This window comes from Chiloscyllium plagiosum, unplaced genomic scaffold, assembly GCF_037043375.1.
Source record: "Chiloscyllium plagiosum isolate Xiang-an unplaced genomic scaffold, Cpla_swu_hap1 HiC_scaffold_40, whole genome shotgun sequence".
Taxonomy (NCBI): domain Eukaryota; kingdom Metazoa; phylum Chordata; class Chondrichthyes; order Orectolobiformes; family Hemiscylliidae; genus Chiloscyllium; species Chiloscyllium plagiosum.
The window spans coordinates 23,956,226-23,979,901 of NW_028270178.1; positions in this window are offsets into that span (position 1 = coordinate 23,956,226).

A 23,676-nucleotide genomic window follows, 5' to 3' on the forward strand; every position below is an offset into this window, starting at 1 on the left:
ATATTTGCATCATCGCTGGCCATGGGTGAGATGCTGGAAGACTGGAGGTTGGCTCAGGTGGTGCCACTATTTTAGAAATGTGGTAGGGAAACGCCAGAGAACTCTGTGTTCAACTCTTTTAATATTACTCTCGAATTAATCCTATAATCTGCATTAAACCTATTACTGTCTATTTCACCTTCTCCCTTCCCCAGTATTTAATCCTCTCCATTTCCCCTGTATTTAGCCCTCACCCTTTTACTATCCTACATTTACACCTTCACCTAACGCTATGGACAATTTAGCATGGCCAATTCACCTAACCTGCACATCTTTGGACGGTGGGAGGAAACCCATGCAGACACAGGGAGAATTGCAAACTCCACACAGGCAGTTCATCCAAGGCTGGAATCGAACCCAGGTCCCTGGCGCTGTGAAGCAGCAGTGCTAACCACTGAACCACCCTGCCACCTTGACAGGTTTGGTTTAGGGAGTTGCCTCTTTCAGATATGGATGGTGGAAATTAATATATAATAGGAACGAGAGTAGGCTCTGTAAATTTCTCACCCCTCAGTACTCATCAGACCAGGGGAAATTTGTTTATACTAGAGCACGGCGGTATAGTGCGACAATCGCTTCTTGTGGCTGGGAAGGGGACCCCATTTCAGAACATGTGCAAGAATTTACCTGATCAGGAAAATAATTCACAAAACTTATGCTCCATGAATGATTAGGGGACAAGATTTCGCCCTGGGCAGGACTTGGGATATGGACTCCTGTGAGCAGGCGGTGAACCTGATTTGGAAAAAAAGAAATCGTGAGGAAAATCGGAAATCCATTATTAAGGAATGGAAGGTGAGAGCCAGCAGTAAATGGCAGGACACCTTACTAGCCAGCTGGGGAAATAATGCTTGTGAGCAGAGGTATTAACAGCGGCTGGGAGTTGGGAGGCGTTGAAGGTTGAGTGCGAATAGCTGGATGGTAGTCACAAAAGGGAATAGGAGAAACAGCATAAAGAGGCTAAAGCTGAGGAAGATATACAAGAGGGGTTAAAGCGACGTGGCTGTCGAGAGAACCTAAGCACTTCTGAGCTCACGTCCGGCATACCGACCCTGTTCGAGGAGGAAGGGAATGATACTGAGGCAGAGGAGGAATGGGATGTTACCTGAATGCACCAGTGCCTCCCGTTGAGTCACCTATGACTCCATCCCCACCACCATACCCAAGCCCCGGGAAAACTTGTATAGCAGATCGGGTTAAGATGTGCTCTAGGAAACCAGTGGCACCTTATGACCTTTGCACTGGAGTTCACCATCTCCATGTCACCCGCAAAACTATGCTCCCCACAAGGCAGCTACCAAACCCCAAAGCTGATGAGGAGGATGAGCCGCCAACAATCGGGGTCTATGTCCCTTGGAACCCCCAAGAGGACACTCATGCGAACCAAATTGTCCAGTCGTTAGAGCGCACCCTGCAACAGCCTATCAACATTAGATTAGATTACTTACAGTGTGGAAACAGGCCCTTCGGCCCAACAAGTCCACTGCCCCGCCGAAGCGCAACCCACCCATACCCTTACATTGACCCCTTACCTAACACTACGGGCAATTTAGTATGGCCAATTCACCTGACCTGCACATCTTTGGACTGTGGGAGGAAACCGGAGCACCCGGAAGAAACCCACACAGACACGGGGAGAACGTGCAAACTCCACACAGTCAGTCGCCTGAGTCTGGAATTGAACCCGGATCTCTGGCGCTGTGATACAGCAGTGCTAACCACTGTGCCACCGTGCCGCCCACTACTAATGTCCTAGACTGTAAACGTGAGTCTGAAGAGCCGGAGGGGACTTTTGGGGAATATTTGTTGCCTGCTATGGGACTTATGCTGGGGATCAAGCTTTTCATGGCAGAAAGGACACACCATCGTTTAACTCTATGATTTTACAATGTGTCTCCTGGAGTGTCGCGGACATGGTACGCAGAAACGATATGGTTTGGTCTGAGAACAGCAGATCCCAGATGAGGAGGGTCCTTATTTATTACAGGGACGGCCAGAACCACCCCAAGGCGTGCTCTAAATGTCACACAAAAACTGAGTTTGTTCAGCTGCTCCATGATCACAACGCGCCTTCAGTCAGTATCGATGAGTTTCATTGGGAGTGGGATATCCCATGGGCTCATTCTCTTTTCCCAGATGTAGGCCCCTACCAAGTGCCCCTTCGTCAAGGGGACCCTGGAGAGGGGAACCAGGGGTGTTCCCTATTGTACCTTGGAAGAAGGGGAGATGGTGTCGATACCCAGTTACGCAGATAGGTTTGTGTTTTAGCTGTGGGAAGCCTGGGCACTGGAGGACCGAATGTCTCTTTCACCGGACTCCTTTCACCTCCAATAACCTCTGAGCCTGACTTCTGAACCGGAACCTCCCAGTCGTCAGTACTCTCCCACCACCCCAGCAGAAACCTCACATTACCTTAGTGGTTGCTGAAAATCCAATCCTGTTTATGATTGATATGTGGGGCGGGGGGGGGGAGGCAACCAAATCCACCCTCGATCGGGAGATTCTGAGGGATCAGCGAGAGTGTGTGTCCGAGTGTGCCACCAGGGCTCTGCAATATTGGATCAAATATGACTTTACTCCAGGACTTATTAGATATTCAACAATCTATTCCAGATCCTTGCTCACAAATCGCAGAAAGCCAATGTGATTGTGTCACCAAATTTAAAAAGTGCTTTTGTGATATTTTCCCCTCTTCTGTGCTGATAGAATTCCAGATTCACAACTAAAGTCTTCTCTGTTTTTGCCTCCCAGATTAACATTGTACCATTTAGTCTGTATTGTCCCTCCTCAGTCTAACATCCAAACACCATCGCTTCGCTCAGCCCTCATATGCCTGCTTCACTGGAATTCAGTGCTTCATGTTAATTGGCCAACAGCCGCAAGGAAGTTTCTCTGTGAGTCTTTTTCTGAGATAACATCAGCAATCCTGTGGACCACTCTCATCATCAAATATCTTCCCAATGACTGTAAACAATGTCTGCTTGTTTCGTCCTAAAGTCTACTGCTCTTCCCTGTTTAATTCACTGGCAATTTGTGCATCATCTGCACCTTCCGATGATTTATCATGTTTAATGGAGGAGATACTGAGTAAAGCTCGCTACACTGTCCGCATTAATGACTCCTGGGACAGGTACAGCACGGAGAGAGCTTTCCATGATGCCGCAGTCAAATATCTGAAGGACAGGCATTCCCCAAGCAGAGTTGCAGCGGTAAACTGAGTTGAACTGTCTTCATACCCCTCTCTCTCTCTTTCACACACACACATACTCACTCACTCCTGAACTCTTGACCGTGGTACAACAGGGTCAATATATCACTGGCTCAACGTTCTCAACAGTAACAACTCTTCCACAAATTCAACACCAAGTTCCTTGTTTGATTCTCTCTGTTCTGTTGTCATTCTCTGCTAGATTCCGGGTTGTGAACATCCACATGAACAGACATCTGATTTCCAGGGACCATGTACTGTTTGCAAACATACTGTCCAATTTCCTTCTGGTGTGATACTGCAATCCCTCATTGTCGGGGTGGGGGTGGGGGTGGGGGCGGGTGAAGATGAATCTCTCTCTCATGTACAAACTCTCTCTCTCATTCTGGCTCATGCACAATCTCACTGTTTTCTCTATCTCTAATGTAAAATCTCTCAATTTCCTTCTCCCTCCCATGTACAATGTCACTATCTCCCCGTCTGTCAACATCTATCTCATACATAATGTTAGTGTCTCTTCCTCTCTCGAACACAATCTCAATCTCATATATTGTCCCGCCAACACTCTCCCATACACCATTTGAGTATCACTCTCTTTCTATCATGCACCATCTCAACTATTTGTCTCTCTGACATCTCAACAACTCTCTCTCTCTCATACACAATCTCTCTCTCTCTCTCTGATACAGGATCTCGGTTTGGTTCATGTGTCTAAATGAACAAAGGTGACCTGAGGGGGAGGATAGGATTAGGAAATTGAGCTCTAAGATCAGTCTTTATCATCTTGAATGAAAGAGCATGCTCGAGGGGCTGAATGGCCTACTCCTGCTCCTATCTTCTATGTCTCTATGTAACATCTCCAGAGTCACTGACAAGACCCATGTTGGGTGGGAGAGAAAGCTGTGGGGACAACCAAAGAGACTGTGATCCGATATGGCCAGCTTCACTGAGTGGGCAAGTCATTGGCAGATGGTATATAATATGAAGAAATGTCCATGCGCAGCACAGATTTCCAAACTAACTCAGTGACAGATTAAAATTCCCTTTCCCTGCATAGTCCACACTTCCAGACCCAGGGAGGTTTTGTCCCTGAGGGGAAGACAGGTTTCTGACTGGATATTATTACTTTGCAACATGAAGATACTGAGTGGAGCAGAGTTTGCTGCATCACATCATATCATCGACTTTGCAATCACTGTTGTGTGAATGATATTTAAAACATTGGCAGGTGGAATATAATGTATTGGCATGTGATTTGCATGAAGATTAGAAAAAGCAGAAAGTTTCTGTTTAAAATGGTGAGAAATTCTGAAACACCATTGTCCATGAGGTTTGTTTGATCTTGTACAGAAATATCAGATAGTAGTGCCAGCAGATAGGTGGATAAGTGATACATTAAATGTTGTTGCCAGGAGATTGTTATAGAAATGTGAGCTTATCATGATAGGGAGTGAGTTACAGACTGGAAGGTGGAAGTTTCCATGTGTTCTGAAAGCAGGGAGAGAAAAACAGACACTCACACAGTGACCAACAGTCAGGAAGGGACTGAGGGAGATTTAGATCGGGCCTAACCATACAGGATTCTCAGATTCTGATCCAAGGCTACAGATCTACAATTCAATGGCTGAGCTATTTCAGGTTTTGTATATTTGTGTCTCTCAGATAGTTGGAGCTTGGAAAGTAAGGCAGACCTTGCTGTAATCTGACATTGTCTGAGGCATTCATTATAAACAGGTTCTGGAATTTGCATTTTAATCACCTTCAGAGAGCTGTCTCTATTTCCGATTTGAACATGCCAGTGTTGGACTGGGGTGTACAAAGTTAGAAAAATCACACAACACCAGGTTATAGTCCAACAGGTTTAATTGGAAAAGGTAGTTTTTGGAGTATTGCTCCTTCATCAGGTGGTTGTATTTCCTGCCTCTACAAGGATCTATGAATGGAAATGGCTTTTGACACATTCCCCCCTCTCCCTTGCTGACAAATGAATCAAGTCAGACAGATTTGTTCACAGCCACCATTTTATATTAGCACAGCACTGACATTGACTTTATAAATAGGTAAAAACAAGAGAGACTGGCATCATCAATATAGTTTGAGAATATTGAACATTGGTGCAACACTAACATCTAAGATTCTCTGACCAGAAATCCCCAAAAATGGAATTTTCCTGCTCTCAGTGTGACTCCCAGTAAAAACTCTCTCTCTCTGACTTATATTTCTCTATTTCCATCATGTGTGTCTGTTTTGTGTGTGTGTGTGTGTTGTGGTTTTGACTGTAAGTGAGCATATCTATGTGAGTGAGAGATCGTGCCTTTGTGTGTCCTGCTTGAGAGTCAATGATTCCATGATCAAGGTCTTAATACTCTCGTATGTACACACACAGACACAGACACCATCAAAGTACAATCTCCATTTCCTATCTCTGTAAAGGAATTTACATTTTGATGATGCAGGACAGAAAATAGATTTTGAGACATTCCCCATTGTGACAGTAATTCAGCCCCAATCTGAAACTTGGAGATATGCAACAGAACAAAAATGAACCAGCAGCTTTCTGTATTCCTGCTCCCAATTTAACATTTGACCTTTTAGTTTATCTTGTCTTCAGTCTAACATCCAACAAGCATTACTTCACATCTCACATTATTTCAGTTCACCTGCCATTTCACCAGACTCCCCATATCTAACTGGTCCCATCTAAAACTCCAGGGCTGGTCGAGAGACTGATGTTAGATACAGAGGAAAGCTCCCTCTGCACTGCAGCGTTTCAAATTTCCTGCCATGTTCAGCATGCGATTACGTACTGATTGCATTACTCACTTCCTCCATCCTGTCCCCATCACACACACTCAGGTCAGCTCCTTCACTGGGTTAACTAGAGAGTATGTGTCCCCCTACACTTTCCCAACTGAATCTCCCAGAGTTTGGTGAGAATGGGTTTAGATACAGAAAACGCTTCCATTACATTGACTATCATCTGCTCGCAGGACAGAGACAGCATGGAGTTAGATCCAGGGAAAGTTCCCTCTACACTGACACTTTGGCCACTCCCAGGACATGGACAGCACGGGACTAGTTACAGAGTAAAGATGCCTTGATAGTAAACCCAGCAAACACTACCAAGACAGGGTCAGCGCGGGGTTACTTACAGAGTAAAGATCTCTCTATACTGTCCCCATCAAACACTCCCAGTACAGGGACAGCACGAGTTTCGATACAGAGTAACGCTCCCTCGACACTATCCCCCCCATCATACACTCCCAAAGCAGGGACAGCATGGGGTTAGATACAGAGTAAATCTCCCTCTACACTGAAGCAGAGGGTAATAGTGGAAGGCTGCTTATTGGACTGGAGGCCTGTGACTAATGGAGTGCCTCAGGGGTTGGTCCTAGGCCCATTGTATGAGTAGTAAGTTTGCAGATGACGCTAAAATAGGTGGTATCATGGACAATGAGGGAGGTTCTCAGAAATATCAGCAGGATCTTGATCAGCTGGGGAAGTGGACTGAGAAATGGCAAATGCAGTTTAATTTAGATAAGTGTGAGGTCTTGCATTTTGGAAAGTCCAATCAAGGGAGGAGTTTCATGGTGAATGATAGGGCCTGATGGAGTTTAGTGGAACAGAGGGATTTTACGATTCAGATGCACAGTTCACTGAAAGTGGAGTCACAGGTAGACAGGCCAGTGAAGAAGGCTTTTGGCTCACTGGCCTTCATCATTTAGGGCATTGAGTATAGAGGTTGGAAAGTTATGTTGCAGTATTACAGGACGTTGGAGGATTGTGTTCACTTTTGGTCACCTTGATACAGAAAGGATGTTATTAAACTGGAAAGAGTGTGGAAGAAATTTACAAAGATGTTGCCAAGACTGAAGGGACTGAGTTGTAATAGCAAGCGGTTGGACAAGCAAGGACTTTTTTCTTTAGAGCGTAGGAGACTGAAGGGGCATCTTATGGAATGTATAAGATCATGACTGGCATGAATAGGGTGAATACACTCAGTCTTGTTGGGGAACCAATGACTGGAAGACATCAGTGTAAGGTTAGAGTGGAAAGACTGAAAGGGAACCCGAGGAGTAACTTTTTTACACAGAGGGTGGTACGCAGATGGAATGAGCTGCCAGTGGAAGTGGTTGAGGCGGGTACATTAACAACATTTCAATGGCATTTGGCCAAATACATGGATAGGAATGAATTAGAAGGTTATAGGCCAAGTGCAGGAAAATGGGGTTAGTGTGAATGGATATTGTAGTCAGCGTGGAGCAGTATAGGCTGAAGGACTTGTTTCCATGCTGGTGGATTCTGACCCGATGATTCTATGACAAAGTTAAGCAGCATTGTAGACAATGCAGATGGTACCATCAGTTACTAGAGGAGATTGATAGACTGGGTGAATGGGCAAAACTGTGTCAGATGGAGTTCACGGTAAACAAGTGTGTGGCTGTCAGGCTGGAGAACAGAGAGGTGACACAAAGGAGGGTTACAGGAATGATACTGGACCTCATTCTGAGGAGATATTATTGAGAATGTATTGAGAATGTAAAGGGTTGATCTGATCGATATCTTATGAAAGCAACAAGACAAAATAGATCAAGGTCAACGATTCCCACTGATGGGAGATTGCAGAACGAGAGGGAGGAGAGTCTGAGAATGAGGGTCGAGAACATTCAGGAGAAATGTTAGGAAGCACTTTGATACGCAAAGCGAGGGAGAGATTTGGAACTCTCTTCCACAAACAGCTGTGGATGCTGGATCAGTTGTTCAGGTTAAATCCAACACTGTCTCCATCAACACTCTCAGGACAGGGACTGTATGGAGTGAGATACACGGTAAAGCTCCCTTTACTGAATCCCCATCAAACACTTCCAGGAAAGGGACAGCACAGAGTTAGGGACAGTTCCCTCGATGATATGACTCTCAAAATATTGAACAGCAGATATAATTTGTTGAGAGATGCTGATTTAAACTCACGCCTTACTGTCTCCATTTTACACACAAACATACACACACACTCTCACACACAAACGCGTGCACATACATGCACAGATATACGCACACAGAGACACACAGACAACAAAAAATGGATGAACTCAACACATTCGATACCAAGTTCTTTATTTGATTTTCTTGGTTCTGTTCCAATCCCAACATCGCAGTCATTCATTGAGACTGTGCACTGTAGGTCACAGAGAATGATTCACTCCCATCTGCTGCTGTATAAAATGTGTCTGTCTCAGAGTTAGCTCTGAAACATCTCCAGGATCCTCCAATCCTGTCTCTGTGTGTTCCTGGCTCTATGTCTGTGTCTGTAACTCTCTCGCTCTGTCTCTGAAATTAGCTTCCCCATTCCCTCAACCACACGGAGGACATTAGAAAACTGCTGCATTCCCTGTAGCCCAGTTTGAGATTATACTGAAACCACAGGATGTGTTTTATAAATGTCCATCTCTCAGTTGTCTGGTGGGTTTGCAGTGATTTGGGCTAAATTCAGGCCTGGCCTCTTCCCACAAGGACGTTAGGTGACCGTTTTGCTCGTTATGACAAACAGAAATCCCTCAGCCCTCACATGCCTATTTCACAGGAATTCTGTGCTTCATATTAATTGGCCATCAGCAGGAAGGAAGTCTCTCTGTGAATCTTTTCCTGAGATGACATCAGCAATCCTGTGGATCACTTTCACCTTCAGACATCTTCCCAATGACAGTAAACAATGTCTGCTTGTATCCTCCTAAAGACTCCTGCTCTTCCCTGTTTACTCCAGTTACAATTTGTGTCATCTGCACATTGCGATGATATCTCCTGTTTAATGGAGGGAGATACAGAGTAAAGCTCTCTCTACGCCGTCTGCATTAACGACTCCTGGGACAGGTACAGCACGGGGAGAGCTCTCCATGATGTTACAGTCAAATATCTGAAGTGCAGGCATAACCAAGCACAGACACAGAGTTAAATTCAGTTTGAACTGCTCCATCACACACAGACACACACACTCACTCACTCCTGAGCTCTTGACCGCAGTACAACAAGTTCAATATATTACTTATCTCTCCACTTATCTCTCCACCTTGAAGGACTTTTGCCCGAAACGTCGGTTTTCCTGCTCCTCGGATGCTGCCTGACCTGCTGTGCTTTTCCAGCACCACTCTAATCTAGAATCTGGTTTCCAGCAAGTGCAGTCCTCACCTTTTCCCAATATATAATTGGCTCAACATTCTCAACAGTAACTGAACTCTTCCCCAAATTCAACACAAAGTTCTTTGTTTAGTTCTCTCTGTTCTGTTGGCTTTCTCTGCTAGATTCCTGATTCTGAACATCTGCATGAACAGACGTCCAATTTCCAGGGATGATGTCCTGCTCCCAAACACATCATCTGATTTCATTCTGGTGTGTGATACCAGAACCCCTCAGTGTCAGGGGGAAGGTGAATCTCTCTCATGTACAAACTCTCTGTCTCTCTCTGCCTGGATCATACACATTCTCACTGTTTCTCGTTCATGTAAAATCTCTCAATTTCTTTCTCCCTCCCAGCATACAAGGTATAGTCAGTAAGTTAGCAGATGACATCAAAATTGAAGGTGGAATGAACAGCGAAGAAGGTTACCTCAGATTACAAAGGTACCTTGATCAGATGGGTCAATGGGCTGAGGTGTGGCAGATGGAATTTAGATAAATTTGAGGTGCTGCTTGGGAAAAGAAATCTTAGCAGGACTTATACACTTAATGGTAAGGTCCTAGGGAATGTTGCTAATCAAAGAGACCTTGGAGTGCAGGTTCATTTCTCCTTGAAAGTGGAGTCGCAGGTAGATAGGATAGTGAAGCAGGCGTTTGGTATGCTTTCCTTTATTGGTCAGATTATTGAGTACAGGAGTTGGGAGGTCATGTTGCGGCTCTACAGGACATTGGTTCGGCCACTGTTGGAATATTGCGTGCAATTTTGGTCTCCTTCTTATCAGAAAGATGTTGTATAATTTGAAAGGGTTCAGAAAATGTGTAATTTGAAAGGGTTCAGAAAATGTGTAATTTGAAAGGGTTCAGAAAACAGCACACAAACCAACATCCACTCTCAGACAACAACTCACCAGGACAAAGGACCCGATACCCAGCATGAGCAAAACCAATTTAGTGTACAAAATCCCATGCATGGACTGCACAAAACACTACATAGGACAAACAGGAAGACAGCTAACTGTCCGCATCCATGAACACCAACTAGCCACGAAACAACATGGCCAGCTATCCTTAGTAGCCACACACTCAGATGACAAACAACATGAGTTCGACTGGGACAACACTACTATTATAGGACAAGCCAAACAGAGGACAGCCAGGGAATTTCTGAGGCATGGCACTCATCCACAGATTCAATTAATAAGCACATCGACCTGGACCCAATATACCAGCCACTGCAATGGACAGCTGGAACTGACAACCGGAAGCGGCAGGTACAAATCACTATAAATGCCAGAGGAAACATCACAGAAGCACTTCACAGGAGGCTCCCAAGCACTGAGGATGTCACCCTGACAGGGGACGAATTTGCAACACAAATTCCCAGCTCGGCGAACAGAACCACAACAATGAGCACCTGAGCTACAAATCTTTTCCCAAACATTGATCATCTTGAATGGCACAGCATGCTCAAGAGGCCGAATGGCCTACTCCTGCTCCCATATTCTATGTTTCCATGTAGTGTCTCCCAGGGTCACTGACAAGACCCATGTTGAGAGGGAGAGAAAGCTGTCGGGACAACCAAAGAGACTGTGATCCGATATAGCCAGCTTCACTGAGTGGGCAAATCATTGGCCAATGGAATATAATGTGGAGAAATGTCCATGTGCAGCACAGATTTCCAAACTAATTTAGTGACGAATTAAAATCCCGTTCCTTGCCTAGTCCAAACTTCTAGACCCAGGGGTATTTTGTCCTTGAGGGAGGACAGGTTTCTTACTGGATATTATTACATTGCAACATGAAGTTACTGAGTGTAACAGAGTTGCTACATCCTATCATATCATCTACTTTGCTGTCTGTGTTGTCTGAGTTATGTTTTAAACATTGGCAGGTGCAACATAATGTATTGGCATGTGATTTGCAGGAAGAAAAGAAAAAGCAGAATGTTTCTGATGCAAATGGTGAGAAATTCTGGAATGCCGTTGTCCGTGGGGTTTGTTTGATCTTGTGCAGAATATCAGAAAGTTAACATGATGGTAGTGCCAACAGATAGGAAGACAAGTGATACATTGACTGTTGTTGCCAGGAGATTGTTGTAGAAACATGAACTTAACATGATAGAGAGTGAGTTACAGACCGGAAGGTGGCGATTTCCATTTCTTCTGAAAGAATGGAGAGAACCAGACAGACACTCACACATTGACCAACAGTTACAAAGGCACTGAGGGAGATTTGGATCGGGCCCAGCCACGCAGTGCTCTCAGTCTGTGACAGATTCCAATCCAAGGCTGCAGATCTAGAATTCAGTGGCTGAGCTATTTCAGGTTTTGTCTATTTGAGTTTCTCAGATACAATATATGGAGCTTGGAAGGTAAGGCAGACATTACTGAAATCTGACCTTATCTCAGGCATTCACTGCAAACAGATTCTCGAATTTGCATTTAATCACCTCCAAACAGCTGTCTCTATTTGCTACCTCAGCGAGAATCTGCGAATGGAAATGGCTTTTGACACATTTCCCCCTCCCCACCCTTGCTGACAAATGAGTCAAGTCAGACATCTTAGATTTGTTCACAACCACAATTTCCTATTAGCACAGCACTGACATTGACTTTATAAATAGGGAAAGGCAAGGGAGAAGGAACATCAATACAATTGGAAATATTGAACAGAGGTCCGATACTTACACATAAGATTCTCTGACCCTAAACCTCCCAAAATGACGTTCTATCTCGGGATTTTCCTGCTCTTAGTGTGACTCCCAGTAAAAACTCCCTCTCTCTGACTTATATTTCTATGTTTCTATCATGTGTGTCTATGTGTGTGTGTGTGTGGTTCTGACTGTGAGTGAACATATCTGTGTGATCGAGAGACCGTGCCTGTGTGTGTCCAACTTGAGTGTCAATAATTCCATGATGGAACTCTCAACACTCACGTACATACACACACACACACAGAAACTCGGACACGCCTTCAAAGAGCTGTCTCCCTTTCTATCTCTCTCAGGGAATTCACATTTTGATGATGCATTTATGCAGGACAGAAAACAGCTTTTGAGACATTCCCCATTGCGGCAGGAATTCAGCCCCAAATTGAAACTTGGAAATATGTAATAGAACAGAAATGAGCCAGCAGCGTTCTGTGTTCTTGCTCGCAGTTTAACATTTGACCTTTTAGTTTATCTTGTCTTCAGTCTAACATCAAACAAGCATTACTTCACAACTCCCATTATTAACGTTCTCCTGGCATTTCACTAGACTCCCCATATCTAACTGACCCCATCTAAAACTCCAGCGCAGGTCGCAAGATTGCAGTTTCGAAATAACAGAATGAACAGCAGAAAGAAATCTTTTTTTAATTTCAATTGGATTCCAGCGAAGAGTCTGAATTATGTTCGAAAGAAGGCAGACTATTGTGAAGTCAACATTGAGCAGCCAAACAGACTGACAGCAATATACTCTGAACCCACTAGAGGGCCCACCATTGCAAACTCAAACTGTACCAATTTCACAATGAAAGGTCAAGGGGATTGGTGTTTGACAGAGCTCAGAATAAAATTGCATTTCCTGTTTGCATTGAAGACAAGAAGCAATACAAAGTTCACAACATTTTATATCTTGGTGAAGCACACTGTAATGAGAAGGAAAAATGAGCCATAAGGTTGCAATCTAAACCAAACAGCATTTGAATATAATTACAGATTAAAAAGAGGATACCTTCAAAGAGGCGTTAATTTAATGCAGCATTCTTTATACATGTAAATGTGCCTTGTTCCACGCATAAACCCAAAAATACCCTGCTCCAAAAAACGATTGGAGATAACAATAAGCATAAAATCATAAGGCCACTTTCTCCCCATGCTCTTCTACTCATTTACTGCTCAGAACTATATATATCTTCTTGAAAATATTGAATATTTTGTTGTCAACTGCTTTGTGTGGCAGAGAAATGACAGGGTCAATAAACTATTTCGACTGGTTGGGGATTCTAGAACGAGGGAGGTTAGTCTGGGCATTATGGCCAGAGTGGCCTGGAAAGATGTGCTGCTTGTATTTAATTCAAAATTCGGATAACCAAATGCCAGATAATCGAGGTTCCTCTCTATATCCTAACCGATGACGATGAATTTTATTTAAGTACTTGCTTTTATCCTTCCTTTATCTTCAAATGGCACCAGATTGTGGCTACATTACATTTTTCATGGTTTTGTTTGAAATATAGTTGACAATAAATAAATCATACATTCATTCAGAGGAACAGATATTTCTCTTTTCCCCGTAAACCTATGCCTTCTAGTTTTGGACACCTCTACCCTGGAAAAAGACCTCGGTATTCACCTGATCCATGCCCCTTGTCATTTTATCAGATAACACCAAAATTGGAGGTGTCGTGGACAGCAAAGAGGGTTACCTCAGATTACAATAGGATCTTGACCAGCTGGCCAATTGGCTGAGAAGTGGCAGATGGAGTTCAATTCAGATAATGTGAGGTGCTGCATTTTTGGGAAAGCAAATCTTAGCAGGACTTATACACTTAATGGTAAGGTCCTAGGGAGTGTTGCTGAGCAAAGAGACCTTGCAGTGCAGATTCATAGCTCCTTGAAAGTGGAGTCACAGGTGGATAGGATAGTGAAGTACGGCATGCTTTCCCTTATTGGGCAGATTATTGAACACAGGTGTTGGGAGGTCATGTTGCAGCTGTACAAGACACTGATGGAATATTGCATGTAATTCTGGTCCCCTTCTGATCAGAAAGATGTTGTGAAACTTGAAAGGGTTCAGAAAAGATTTACAAGGATGTTGTGAGGGTTGGAGGATTTGAGCTATGGGGAGAGGTTGAATAGGCTAGGGTTGTTTTCCCTGGAGCTTCGGAGGCTGAGGGGTGACCTTATAGAGGTTTATAAAATCATGAGGGGCATGGATAGGAGAAATAGACAAAGTATTTTCCCTGGGGTTGGGGAGTCCAGAGCTAGAGGGCAAAGGTTTAGTGTGAGTGGGGAAAGTTGTAAAAGCGACCTAAGGGGCAATTTTTTCATGCAGTGGTCATTTGGAATGAGCTGGCAGATGAAGTGGTGGAGGCTGGTGCAATTGCAACATTTAAAAGGCATCTGGATGGGTATATGAATTGGAATGGTTTGGAGGCATATGGGCCAGGTGCTGGCAGGTGGGACTGGAGTGGGTTGCGATATCTGATCGGCATGGAAGAGTTGGACCGAAGGGTTTGTTTCCATGCTGTACATTTCTATGGCTGTATGACTCTCTGTCCTCTTTGTCATTTCTTTAAAAAAACTCAGTCAAGTTAGAGAGATGCAATTTGCCACACATAAAGCCTTCTTGTCCATCCAAAATCAGCCCTTGCCTTTCCAAAAACATGTGAATCCTATCCCTCAGAGTCCCCTTTGTAGTGATTAGAATGAGGACCTGGTAAATCTCCTCAAGTATGAGATCGCTGATTGGGGCTGTATCTCCAGGCTAATCATGGAGCCCTGGCTGACAGATAGAAACAAGCAGTCTCATCGTGTCGTCGCATTCTTGCAACTGGATCTGAACAAGTTGTTTTGTGCACGTGTAAAATAACAGATAACATTTTGACAGGGAAACTGCCTCCTTTGAGAGTTATTTCACCCTCTGACAAATTAACCATCACTATCATTAGGCTCACTGGTCTATAGTTTCCTGGCCTTTCCTTACCAGTTCTCTTAAATAGTGGCAGCACATTAACCTCGCTCCAGTCTTCCAGCATTGCCTATCTACTGTGAACTCAGTCCATTTTTACCCAGTTATGCATCAATTCCTTGTGGTTCTCTTTATTTGGATTCAAAGCCCTGAGTTTCAAATTCAATTTCTGCATTCTCCATCTTAATAAACAATTTCAGTATTTTATAGCTATTCTTCCCAAATACAATAATATTGTTACATAATGCTGTCTCAGTTTGTCCACATTGTTTTTGAAATAAAATAATAAACTGCTCCATGCTTACATCTGTGCTCTTGTGTCAACTCAATAGGAGATGAAATAAATTAATCCTTCTGCTTGTGCGTTGTGGCTTTAAGTATTTGGGTGTTTGGAGACTGTCCAAAATATTGATGGGTTCTTCTATTCTGATTCCATCCAAATGCCTCACGCATCATCACAAAGAAAATGAGGTTTCGACAGTAAAAATATCACTTAGTGCACATGTTATTGAGCGTCTCCCGAATATCACAAAGTGGAACCCTGCCCCTGACTCTGTGAGGTATGTGAGGGCGGTGCTTTCTCCTGAAGACTCGGCTTCTGAAGCACAGCATCATTGTGCATGCAGAGCGTGTTCCTGTTGCTTTTATCTTTCAATTACAGACTTTCAACTTTCCGTGACCAGCTTCATTTTTCTCTTAACGGATTTCGATCACGGATTCCCAGCCTCTGACCGATTTGATTAAATATTCTGCAACAACAGTACCATGTTTCCCGAGACTTATAGCAATTTTCACCCCGTTAAAAGGAAACCCACCTTTACAATGTTTTCAGATCACAACAGTCCCAGAAACCACTGAAAAAGTCGCGACTACCAAAGCCCTTCCTCCTGCTACCAAGTAATTCCATTCGCATGTCCATCGGCCTAATTAGCTTCTCAATTTCTTGCCCATCTATGTCAATTCTACTTTCAAGAATTCATCGCTGCCTCTACCTGTAGTGACTGTCATTAAGGTCAGCCACCTGGACCTCACAGGATATGATCTCTCTGATGGAGGCTGTTAATCTGCACCAATCAGAAAGACCTGCTAACACAGCGTGGTGAATGTCAGGGATATTGTGATGCTGAATGCCTGACTCATTGAGAGGCTATTGTTAAAGGCTACGCATTTGTAAATAAAGGGTGATTGCTTATGGTGCTCACCCTCTGCAGGGTTATTTCACGAATGGACCTTGTTGGTGCCATTGTGGGCCAGGACCATTGGATCTTCACTTTGCACAGCTCCCGCTCCCGCTCTATCCCATCCCCATCCCACCACTTCCCAAAATGTCCTGGAGCTGTTCTAGGTCCTTCTTGAGCGGGTACTCGGTTGAGTCAACGCATCTTTCTGGACTGCGTCAAGTCAGGACTGATGATCCTGAAGGGGTCCGTCAGTCAGCTGTTTTAGGTTTGTCCACTGACAAAACTTGATGTTAACGCAGCCATTGACATTGACTTCATTAACAGTGAAAAGCAAGGAAGAGTGGAGGCTTGGGAGTCCGTGTCCATTTGAGTGCAGCCAAGTATCAAGAGAATGAATGCTGGATAACAACGGTTCAATGGCGAGGGCGTGAAATCACACAAACCCAGGGTTGCACTATTGAACTTTGGTAAGATCTGAGAGGAGTAAAGCTTTCCAGAGAAAAATGGGAATTGGGGCATGACTGCACAGAAAGGCTTCTTGCTCTTTGTTCGAAATTTAGATACATCATCTATAAATCTAAGAGTAGTCTGAAATCCTTTCAATATTGAAATGAACGAACGATGCTTAGCATTTCCCTAGCTTACGTTGCACAGACTATTTCTTTGTCACTCACTCACTAAACCTGCGCTTCCCCTTTTCAGGGTTTCTCTGTCCTCCTTGTATATTACTGTCTCACCTAATAGTGCCTACTCAGAAAAAGAAAACACATGATCGCATCATTTCAGTCATTGACAGAGAGTATAAATAGTTTTGTCTCAATTAATATTCCTTGTGGCACTGACTAACTCCGGCCTCACAAACTGAAAAAGACATGTTTATTCCCATTCTCTGTTTTCTGTCCTTTATCAGTCCTGACACTAAGGCCTTGAGCTCGCTGACAAATTTGACATCACCTTAAACAACACTGCTTTTTGACACTTCTGCATCCGGGTCACTGCAAATTCCTCCCTGCGCTCACCTCTCTCTTTCCCTTCAAACGACTCCATCACTTCTTCGGTCGGCTGTTTCAGGATTCTTCACCGAACTTGTCCAGTACACTGGGGGGACCGCGAAATATTAATGCCCATCTGCTGCTATACAGTTTGCGTGTGACTCGGAGTCAGCTCTGAAACATCCCCAGAACAGTTTCAACTTGTCGGAGAATCTGTATTTATTGAAGCATATGTAATCTTTAAGGATTCCTTCCAGTGAGTTATTTGTAAAGTTTGATTTTAGTTTGTGAAGTTATCGTGGATTGAGCCGCAACTGTGCACTTCGAGTAGCTCTATTGCGATGTTTGATTTGTTGACACCTGCAACGCATCACGTCCATTAACCAATGACCATCTCCTTACAGAACAGCCACTGTTAAACAGGGAAGCCGCATCCCAGTGTTGAGGAAAGACACAACAACCGGAATTTGATTACGAAGTTGTCAAATTTAAGGGAAGGACGACATTGAAATCAAAGGAGATTTCAAAGTGTGACGGATAGTGTTTGGGTATCATAGATGCATTTTCCAATATTTGTGATTGACCGATTGAGATTTGTATCTTCCAGTAAACCACAGTATGAAAAATGCTCTCACAATTTAGGGTTAATTCACTGTCGTCACCTGTTTGCTCAAGTTCTTCAATAATACAATTGAATGGTGTAGCAACGTGGCTGTCCCCCAGGCGATACCATCAGGTATAAATGAAAGGATTTGGGAATAATATTGCCTCAGCGTTTAGTACAGAGAGATTGCTTGCACAAAGGGATTCGCGCAGAAAATGTATGAAACGATATCTCAGGCGCGGAAAATATGTTACGTGATCCTTCCGATTGTAGCACTTCCTGGTAAGTGGCTTGCACCGCTGACTTTGTGTGAATCTGAGGTAATTCTGCGGATTCACTCTCCCGTTGACAATGATACATGGGCAGGTTGTAACCAAGTTCATACAGGGGCAGACAATGGATGATTTAGATTCAGATCAGGCTCACTGCAGAATCTCCAGCATCGCAGGCTCATCATGAATTGCTTGACAATTGAATTTCCCGCCGGATAATTCACCTCCTCCTGCAACCTTCTGGAAATCTCCATTTTCACCAGAGACTTCGGAGAGTTTCAATGGAATTAAGTAGATTAGTCACTTTGGAACAGTGTGATGTAAATTGTGGAAATTGTATATACTAAGTGCTAAAGCATTTAGGGTAAATTTCGTTCGGGTTTTGAGTAATTAACCCGGTGTGTTTCTTTGTGTCTCTGAAGTTAATCATTATATTAACAGAGTTTAGATCGTGGCATGTGCCCTTAATGATGAAACAAGTCTTTCTCAGTTCAGTTGTCATTCTCCATCGTATAATTCTATATTGTCCAGTGCATCAACTCATGTTGTGAAATGTTTACCCGAACTCGACCAGGTAAACTAAGCGAAAGTGGGTCCTGCAGATGCTGGAGATCAGAGTCAAGATTTGAGTGGCACTGGAAAAGCACAGCAGGTCAGGCAGCATCCCAGGAGCAGAAAAATCGACGTTTCTGGCAAATGCTTGATGAGAGGCTTTTACCCATAGCATCGATCTCCAGGATCTGCAGTACCCACTTCTGCTCAGACCTGTCCCAGCTCACGCATTTCAGTGCTAAGACCATCCATTGCTTTCTGGACAGATGCAGAGAAGGTTCGATCAATAATTTCCGATTTACATCTTACCCCCTGTCTCTTTCAGTTAATTACCTGGTGATTTTGGTTCTCGCACGTGGAAAGTGTGTCCTCTCTAACTGCACAACGCGATGCCTGGTGGCCATGGCAACGTCGGATCTACTGTTCCTCCTCGTGAACGTCGTACTATGGCAACTCAATAATTTTTACTTCCCAAGAAATTTCCTGAACATCACCCCTGTGTGCAGTGCCATCTTTGTTCTGATTCATGCAACCACAGACTGCTCCGTCTGGTTCACTGTCCTTTTCTCCTTTGATCGTTTTGTGGTCATTTGCTGTCAGACGCTGCGGAGAAAATATTGGACAGACAAAACCTTGGCTGTGGCTCTGGCTGCAACTGGCATTCTGCTCTGTTCAAAAAACATTCCCTTCTATTTTCGGTTTCAACCTGGGCGGATAGTTGGCAACGTTCCATGGGGCTGCCGAACAAAAGCAATCTATTATACTGATCCCAGGTGGCTGGGATTTAACTGGTTTGACAACGTTTTAACCCCTTTCATCCCTTTCATGTTAATCCTGTTGATGAACACTCTGACGGTCAGGTACATTGTAGTGGTCAGTCGAGTCCGCAAGATGCTGAGGGGTCAGAGCAAGGGAGAGAGTCACAAAGATGCAGAGATGGAGAGCCGGAGGAAGTCAGTGATTACGCTCTTCACCATATCCGCCAGCTTCATACTTCTGTGGTTAGTGTACGTTACAAATTTCTTATGCTTTGCCATTAACGGAACAACCTTTGGTGTTTTTGCACCAATTGGATACCTTGTCAAGGATTTCAGCTGCAGCACAAACACATTATTTTATGCAGTCACTCTGTCCAAGTTCAGAGCAAAGTTCAGGAATGCCGTGCACCAACTGGTCACGTAAACTCTTCAGTTAATGACTCAGCAAAACAACTGAGAGAGCTCCAGAGGCAGCCACAGTTTTCCCAGTGCAGGCATTGCACATGTACGGTCAAGAATTCTATCAGTACAACCACATGGACCTGAGTATAACACCCAGTGGTGGACGGGAGGGGGAGGGGGACAGCATGGGTCACCATTCACCAGGCTCGGAACACACTGCTATCCCTGATTGACTGACAGGTTGTCACACACGGGGACATACAGACAATGAGCAGCAGGAGGCCATTCAGCCGTTCCATTCTGGCCCTTCTGCTGGCCCAGAAGATCACAGCTCATCCAATTATAATGTCAAATTCGAATTCACTTCTGTCCCTGAGGATCACCCCACTCCTCCCTGCCCAAAGTTTAACAATACTCTGCATTGAAATTATTAAAAGACATGACAAAGGGACAGCAGGTATGGAAGCAAGAGGAGACTGTTATGGGAAGAGGGTGCAAGATTGACTGGAAATGACTGACTGGCTGTCAGTGATGGGTTCAGCTGGAACATCGGATCTTCACTGACTGCCCTGTGGATGAGTATTGAAGACAGGCAGTAGGGATCTCTGCATTTCTCCTGCAAAGAAGGAGGGGGAGGAGCAGCAACAGTCCCTCCTGCACCATGATGATTGTCAGACTCTCTCTGTTCAGCTCACAATAAACACAGGGGAAAGGCTCCGGGTGCTGATGGCCCCCTCTCATTGAAATTTGAAATTATTTTCTGTTGTTCTGTTTACTTTTGCAAGAGTTTCTTGAGCCCAAATCCCACGCACTCACAATCCTGGGATATTAAGCACCCCCATCTTACTGGGATATTACCCCTATTTCACTGGGATATTAATCCTCCCTCATTGGGATCTTACCCGCCACCTCACTGGGATATTAAACCTCCATCATTGGGATATTACCTTCCATCTTTCTGGGATAGTAACCCGCCCTCACCTGGATATCACCCCCCCCCCCCCCCCCCGCCATCTCATTGGGATATTTCCCATCATCTCACTGGGATAGTAACCCTCCCCGATTGGGATCTCAGCCCCCATCATGAGGATAATGGATGAACTGAAGGTAATTTATGTTCGGCAGGAACTGGTGTTGAATAGACTGTTAGGTTTGAAAAATTGTAGCAGGTCAGGCAGCATCCAAGGAGCAGGAGAATCGACGTTTCAGGCATGAGTCCTTCTTCAGGAATGAAGAGAGTGTGACAAGCAGGCTAAGATAAAAGGTAGGGAGGAGGGACTTGGGGGAGGGGCGTTGGAAATGCGATAGGTGGAAGGAGGGTAAGGTGAGGGTGATAAGGTGTTGATGATATGCTGGAGTGGGGGTGGGGTTGGAGAGGTCAGGAAGAAGATTGCAGGTTAGGAAGGTGGTGTTGAGTTTGAGGGTTGGGACTGAGACAAAGTGGGGGGAGGAGAAATGAGGAAACTGGAGAAATCTGAGTTCATCCCTTGTGGTTGGAGGGTTCCTAGGCATAAGATGAGGTGCTCTTCCTCCAGCCGTCATGTTGCTATGGTCTGGCAATGGAGGAGTCCAAGGACCTGCATGTCCTTGGTGGAGTGGGAGGGGGAGTTGAAGTGTTGAGCCACGGGGTGTTTGGGTTGGTTGGTCCTGGTGTCCCAGAGGGATTCTCTGAAACATTCCGCAAGTAGGCGGCCTGTCTCCCCAATATAGAGAAGGCCACATCGGGTGCAGCGGATGCAGTAAATGATGTCCTTCTGCAGCTGTACAGGGCCCTGATGAGACCACACTCTCAGTCGAATATTACCCCCCACCCTGGAATATTACACCCCCTCACTGGAATATTACACTCCCTCACTGGGATAATACATTCCTTCACTGGGATATTACCCCCACTCATGAGGATTTTACACCCATCCTCACTGGGATCATACCTCCCTCACTGGGATATTACACCCGCCTCACTGGGATATTACACCCCCCCACAATGGGATATTATACCCCATCACTGGGATATTACGCAACCCCTCACTGGGATATTACATCCACACCCCACCCAGTCAGTGGAATATAACACCCCTTCTCACTGGGGTGTTACACCCACCCACGCCCGTCACTGGGATATTACACCCCCTCTCACAGGGATATTATACCCCTCTTTACTGGGATATTACACTCCCTTCACATGAGATATTACACCCACTCTCATTGAGATATTACAAACTCTCACTGGGATATTATGCACTCCCTTATTGGCATAATACCCGCGCCCCGCTCTCTGGGAAATTACACCCCACTCACTGGGATATTACGCAACCCCTCACTAGGATATTACACCCTCTCTCATTCAGATATTATAACCCCGTCACTGGGATATTACTCCCCCTCTCACTGGGATATGACACGCCCCTTTACTGGGATATTACACTCCCTTCACAGGAGAAATTACATCCACTCTCATTGAGATATTACACCCCACTCACTGGGATATTACGCAACCCCTCACTAGGATATTACACCCACTCTCACTCAGATATTACAACCCCCTCACTGGGATATTACACCCCCTCACTGGGATATTATGCACACACTCACTGTGATATTAGACCACCCATCACTGGGATATCATCCCCCCCCCCACACTGAAATATTACAATTCCCCTTACTGGGATATTACACCCCCCTTCATTGGGTTATTATAACACCCTCAATGGGATATTACACCACCACCTTGGCACTGGGATATTACACCTCCTCTCACTGGGATATTACACCACCCCCTTCAGTGGGATATTGTACCCCCTCTCACTGGGATATTGTACACCCCCTTCACTGGGATATTACACCCCCCTCACTGGTATATTACACCCCCTCACTGGGATATTAAACCACCCCCTGCACTCACTGGGATATTTTGCAATCTCTCACTAGGATATTACACCCCCACTCACTGGGATATTACGCTCCGCTCACTGGATATTACGCACACGCTCATTGAGATATTACATACACCCTCACTGGAATATTACATCCATTCTCACTGGGATATTCCCCCCCCCCACCACTGGGATATTACACTCCCTCACTGGGAAGTTGCACACTCCCTCATTGGGATACTACATCCCCCCTTTACTGGGATATTATATCCCCTTCACTCGGATATTACACCCCACACACTGGGATATTACAACCCCCTTCACTGGGATATTATATCCCCTCACTGGGATATTACACCACCCAACTTACTGGGATATTATACCCTCCTCACTGGTATATTACACCACCCTCTCTGGGATATTGCCCCACCCCTTCATGGGAAATATTAGACTTTCCTAACTTGGATATTACACCCCTCTCACTGGGATGTTAGAACCACCACACTGGGATATTATAACCACCCCCACTGGGATATTACACACCCTCACTGGGAAGTTGCACACTCCCTCATTGGGATACTACATTCCCCCCTTTACTGGGATATTATATCCCCTTCACTCGAATATTACACCCCACTCACTGGGAGATGACAACCCGCTTCACTGGGATATTATATCCCCTCACTGGGATATTACACCACCCAACTTACTGGGATATTACACCCTCCTCACTGGTATATTACACCACCCTCTCTGGGATATTACCCCACCCCTTTATGGGAAATATTACACTTTCCTCACTTGGCTATTACAGCCCTCTCACTGGGATAATACAACCACCACACTGGGATATTACAATCACCACACTGGGATATTACAACCACCCTTACTGGGATATTACACCACCCTCACTGTAATATTACACCGCCTCACTGGGATATACACCACC